Source organism: Python bivittatus, unplaced genomic scaffold (assembly GCF_059951505.1).
Source record: "Python bivittatus isolate LINGU-HERP-01145 unplaced genomic scaffold, Pbiv_v1 ctg000690_np1212, whole genome shotgun sequence".
Classification (NCBI taxonomy): Eukaryota; Metazoa; Chordata; class Lepidosauria; order Squamata; family Pythonidae; genus Python; species Python bivittatus.
In genome coordinates this window covers 316,698-323,350 of record NW_028277096.1, presented here as the reverse complement: position 1 = coordinate 323,350, position 6,653 = coordinate 316,698, and positions in this window count along the sequence as shown.

Genomic DNA, 6,653 nt, shown 5'->3' with positions numbered 1-6,653 from the left:
ACTACCTCCTACAAAGGATGCTATGCTAAGAGCCAACTGCTTCCTCTGTTCTAGTGTGTTAAAATACAACTAAACAAAGAAATGATGGTAATAATCATTATTATTATTATACATTTTATTATAATATTATCATATATTAAATATTATTATACATCTGCCTATCCCAGGTCCTTGAGAAGGACTCGATAGGTGGACAAAAATGCCAGATCCAGTCTAAACATCTGGCTGACTGTGCGAGCAACCACAATAGTAAACAACCCTTACCTTCTCTCTCTTTATCTGTTTGCCTGACTTCCAAGGTTGCAGAACAGTGCCCAAAACACAGTTTAACTAATTGTTATTCATTAACCAGGTACTTATTCTTTATGGGCTCATGCCAGTTTGTTTCTAACTTCCACCAGCAGTTGTCAGGAAAGATCTGCATGGAAGAAATGCTACTAGCTTTCAGGATTTGACAGGAAATGTAAACTTAGCCAGTGTCTCAGGGCCAACCTAGATGTGCCATGGGAGACCACTAAGGAGTAGGTGAGAGAGGTCCAAGTTTGGTTCAGTGCAGTGATTGAGTGCAAGGAGATCTAAGCATTCCTTCATTCCATGTTATCAGTTATAAATATATATGAATGGATGGACTGGGTGAACTGACAAGATGAGGAAATAAATACACCAGTTGCTGCATCTGATCTCTGCCACAACATTCCCCACCCCGCAAATCCACACAGCCCCAGCCTTTCTGCCTCTGCCTTCAAGAAAGCACTGAAACCTGGCAGATGAATGAATGAATCGCTGCAAAAGCATTACTAATTAGACATTAAAACCAGTCTATTCTAATACTGTTCCCATTATAATCTGAAAGGAATTTACCAATCCTGAGAAGCTACCTGGATTTCATAGAAAAGAAAGGTAGAGATACATGTCTCTAGAATTCCAAATGATCTTACTCAAAAATTTAATATAGATTTTTAATAGCATGCATATAAGCTGAAAATTCTGCGAGTGACCGAAATAGAACTGCCATGAGATCAAGCACTAAGCAATATTGCTATCTGGAAAGGTTATTTAAAGAATAGGATTAGTGAAACTCTACTGCTCATATCTAATTTTCCAGAAGGGTAATATGATTGATGGGATCAAAGACTGCAGACAGGGCCACACTTTTCCAGATTATCTCCTGGTGAAGGTCTGCCACAAGGCAGTTTCAATGCCAAAATTGAGCCCAAAATTTAGTGAAACAGATTTGAAACACTTAATTCCTCCAAGAGTGTGGACTTGATCAGCACCTTATCAGGAAGAATTATTAGCCATGGAGTTTAATTATTGAAATCCAACAGTAGACTGCCTGCCTAGCTCCCTTCTCCCTAGAAGTGAAAACACACCATCATACAAATACAGATGGCAAAACTAAAACATATATAATATTCACCAAAAACAGTTTCTTATTAAATCTTGGAAAAGGCTAAAACTGTGAGTTAGTACTCACACTGTCAGTGAAAAATAGCATGACAGAAAATCTGAAAGTTACAGAAATAAAGGATAGATGGAGCTGAGATAACACAGCTCAATGTTTTTACCATCTCTGGTTTTGGACAGGGTTGCATTGCCCTAGACAGACCTGGTGTGTAATCTGGGGGTCCTCCTGGACTCACAGCTCCTGCTCAGGGAGCAGGTGGCAGTTGTGGCCAGGAGGGCCTTTGCCCAACTTCATGTGGTGTGCCAGTTATGCCCTTTCCTGGATCAGGAGGCTTTCCGGTCAGTCACTCATGCCCTGGTCATCTCTTGGTTAAACTATTGCAATGCACTCTACATGGGGCTACCCTTGAAGAGTATCCAGAAGCTACAGCTGGTTCAAAATGCGGCCGCATGGACAATCTTGGGTGCCCCAAGAATGGAACATATACAGTAATGCTGTTACTGTGGGAGCTGCATTGAATCCCAGTTTGCTTTTGGGTCCAATTCAAGATGTTGGTTATTATCTTTAAAGCCCTGCATGGCTTGGGTCCAGGTTACCTGAAGGACTGTCTCACCCCTATCACATCAACCCATTCCACCTGGTCAAGCAGAGAGGACATGTTACGGACCCTGTCAGTGAGAGAATGTTGGCTGGTGGGCCCCAGGAGGAGAGCCTTCTCTGTCATTGCCCCCACTCTTTGGAATATTCTCCCCCCAGAGGTGAGGTGGGCCCCCACTCTCCCAGCCTTCTGGAAAGGACTAAAGATCTGGCTCTGGAAGCTTGCATGGGACAACAAGAATCTTAATCCTGGGGATGGCTGGTACCCTGATGATGCTCCCTGAGCTACTTGCCAATTAACATCAATTTATTTATTTATTTATTGGATTTCTCCCCCGCCCATCTCCCCCACAACAGGGGACTCTGGGCGGCTTACAAAGAAATTCTTGGACTATATTTCTTATTTATTCAGGACTATTTTATATGGTATTTTTAATTGATTTTAGCTTCTCGGTAAACCACCCAGAGTTGTTTTTTTAATGAGATAGGCAGTGCCAAATTTGATAAATAAATAAATAAATAAATAAATGGCCAAGTAGTCCATTATGTCAGCCAGGAAAGAAAACTAAATTTAGAGTTTTTGAGCACTGTTTCTCAAAGCCAGTGGCTCCAAAGGGGCGGGGGGTGGAGATGGGGGGAGAGCGATGCATGCATGCACTGTTGAGGCAGGTAGCAAAGGTTCAGGGTCATGATTATGATGACCACCTTGCCTGTTTTGACCCACCCTGTAGCCAGCGTTGCATACAATACTGGAAGTTGCTGAAGTATGTTATGACTTCCTACTTTCTTCAGTAACTGTGACTTAGAAGTTGTTAGATTTCTTCTGTATTAGCCTAAGTGGTTTATTCCTGTCTGAGAGGCAGAACCTGACAAAAACCTAAAGACCATCTTCATGAATTTTCAAAACTGGGAATGGAAGATCTCTCTGCGCTTTACAGCAGGGCTCTGTAGCTGTCCTGGACAGTTAACTCAGAAAGACACTTGCACTTCTCTTCACTCCCACTGGATTTTATTTAATTGGATTGTATTTCCTCTCCATCACTTACGTGGATAAAAGCCAGAATGACTAGCTTCTGTGAAAGTACAGAAATAATTGAAGGTTTACGTCAATTTCATAATTTATTGTCTGGAACTGTTAATGGCAACTACATAATAACCCGAGGGTATTGCTGTATAAATGGGCTATCGTTCATTGGTCTTTTTTCCCCCCTGAGCTAATGTATAATACTGTATTAAGCAATCACTTCAGTCACTCAGATATATTCCTCAAAGATTCAAAGCTATGGAATTTTCCTACTGTTTCACAAGGCATATTATCTTACTTTAACTACTTTTATGCTTTAACCCTGTTTTGACCTTCCTGCTAATGGGAAAATACCTATTCTGCTGACTCCTTTATCCTCATTATCATCCTTCCTCCTTCCTCTTTTGACATACATACTTCGTTTCATAGATGACCAACTTTTTTGTGTGGGTGGCACAGAAGTGCATTGAGTTGCATAAGGATTCTGAGAACAATCTTCCTGAATGTAGGCATTCTTCAGATATGTAGGCTTCAGCTCCCTCAATAATTAGCAGTGGCCATACTGGCCTCTAGGTTAGGAAAAGAGAAGCACTCTAGAAAAAGTAATAATATTAGTTATTTGTAAGTAAAAGACAAGAAAAGAGAGTATTATGCTATTTTCAGTTTTAACACTGAAAGAGGCTAACGTTTGTTCAATTCTCATTTGAAGGCAGTCTTAACTACTTTCAGATTTTTGAAACAAGAAGAATGAAGCCTAGTTGTCATGTGAAATTTGCACTTGTCCAGATTTTGCAGTGTGTCTAAACTGAAAGGAGAGACTGAGATTTGCCTATCTCTGTCTAAAATACCTTTTAGACTTTGCTATTGGATAGGACTCCTGAGACCATGAACAGCCAAGAAAACAAACAAATGGTTGAAAGGATGGAACACAGATTTTCTATGCTGGAGGTCTAAAAGATTTGAGGGGTCACTGACCCATATGATATGGTCATGTGATCATTTAGTATCTTTTTGAGATAGTGTATTAATGTATATAAGCAGATTTATGGGAAAATCTTTAAATGTTAAAGATGTTAATGTAGCTTTGAGCTATACAACCAAACCTTTGGAAATTGACTATTTATCAGAAATTATAAGATTTAATTATTAATACTTAAAAATTATGACAGCCAGTTTGGTGTAGTGGTTAAGGTATCAGGATAGAAACCGGAAGACCATGAGTTCTAGTCCCACCAAGGCACAAAGCCAGCTGGGTGACCTTGGGCCAGTCACTCTTTCTCAGCCCTAAGAAGGAGGTAATGCTATCTTCTCTGGAGATGATTTAGATTTTTAATAGAATTTGTGGTTTCATAGAAACTCAAACATTATTTCAGGTGCTTTCCTTTCACAAACTGAGGGGCAGGAGCAGGGAGTTGAGTAATAGGCTCCCTGAAACTGACATATCAGCCGACCAGTGGGCTTCATCAGTTCTGAAAGCCATGCTTAGCGGTGTGCTTGGGGGAGTACTGTTCTGTCCTTCATGCTGTTTGTCTTATATTGAGTGAGACTTCCTTATTTTATGAATGGGTCTGAGTCAGGGTGCTTGCTGTTAACTATTGCAAATAAAACAGTTATTTTAGATCACTTCTCAAGAACAAGTTGAAAAGTATCCTGTAAAAAAAGACAAAATGAATCTCTAACTTCATCACATTAAATACACTGAAACTCCTATAGACGAATTGATATACATGTTCAAGTGGATCTGAGTGACTCAATCTGCAAAATATTTTACAAATAACTAGTTCTCAAGAACACATGTATATTTCTGGAAAAGACTATCTTTGTCAAAGATTCTTTCCAATAAGCCTCTTCTCCGCAAAAATCAAGTGTTCAGAAGAGAGTGGACTTCCTGAAAGTTAATAAGAGTTATTTCTGTTTTAAAAGAGAAATATTAAAAGGGAAATATTTTTTAAAATTACAAGTAGTTCTTGAGTTACGATGGCAATTGGGCTACAATTGCCAATGCTAAGTGATGCCGTCATAAACCACAGCATCATATGACTGCATTGTTTAGTGACAGCAATCCTGGGCACTCCTGGTTGCCATCATAACCCCAAGATGCATGAGTCATTAAGTGCGAAGAGGTGGAGTCCTAGGTAAGGAGCACAAGGGTGCTGCTGTGGACAGGAGAAAAAGCAACTTACCAGAGCGACTTGTGATCTTCCCTGCTGGCTTCCCCATTGACTTTGCTTGTGGGAAGCCAGCAGGGAAGGTCGCAAGTGGCAATCATGTCCGGATTGTGATCACGTGACTACAGCAGTGCTGCAATGGTCAGAAGTTCGAGGACCAATTGTTTGTCCATTTTTTCAGTGCCTCTGTAACTTTGAACGGTTGCTGAATGAATGGATGTAAGCTGAGGACTACCTGTACTGCAATGTAATTTACTGAAGCTGAAATTTGACAAAGTTGGATTTTGGAGAGATCTGTACCCACATTCAAGTCAGTGTGAGTACTGTTTCCCTTCAGATTCTCTTCTGAAATGAGGAGGTTGAGAATGGATGGTGTTCCATTCATTGCCCCCATTTGTTATCCAGTTTGAAGCCTACATGCATTCAAATATCCATATAAAGAGGACTTATGTAGAACAAATTCTCACAAATAGAGAAATTGCTCTACATAAGACCTCTTTATATGGATATTTGAACACTAGCACACATCCTTACAAGCTCCCTTAATTTGGTGGACCACTAAGAACTTGATGTGACTTGGATATCATTCAAATTACGTAATAGCTAGAAAAGTTAATGCACCATTATACAGTATATTGGCCACTACAGTATTTGAAACAAAATCAACAGCCCGTAGTCAACAGGTTTTCCAAACGATTAAAGGCAGTTACTTATTGATAAGTAACTATGCAATAAATTCCGCCATTATCTCCACCCAATAAATAAAGAGGTTTCTAGCTTCATTTTCTATAGATTCTCTGACCTATCAGAGTGGTAGCAAGGACCCCAGAAGCAAAGTTGAGAGAGAAGGCAAGAGTCGCTCTTAAGATAGGCTGAGAAGCTGACCCACATCTTCATCTCAGATGGCTTACCCCAAAACTAGTTTGAAGCCAAGACTAACATGGATTCATCAAAATGGGAGAAAAGTGCAATTCTTCCTTCTTGGATGTGAAGAATATTGAGTAGTGTAATCATGCAAAAACTGCTGAATGAACTCTGACTCTTCATTCCCATTTTTATTAAAGTGGGGGTAAAAATGGACAATATTATCTTATATAATGTTTTACTCAATCTTATACATAATTGCTTTAGATTTAAAAGTTCCCTTGCATGTCTTTGCTTTATTCAAGCTTTACTATTAGCTTAACAGTTTACTGGACACACTTTAAGCTTTCCTTGAAAATAATTTCTTGGATCCACAGTTCTTATGCTTAATTAGTTCTATGGTATATGTTATATACCACCCTGGTAGTTTCTCTTGAACTTTAGTATACAAACATTTAATTTTTAGAAAAAAACAGTTAAATTAAATGTAAACTGTTGCTATCTGCACAATAAACAAGCACATTTCCCTGAAAACATCCCTGAAAAATAGGTAGGCTGTACCATGTTTAGATTGCTCAGAATTTTCCTCCAT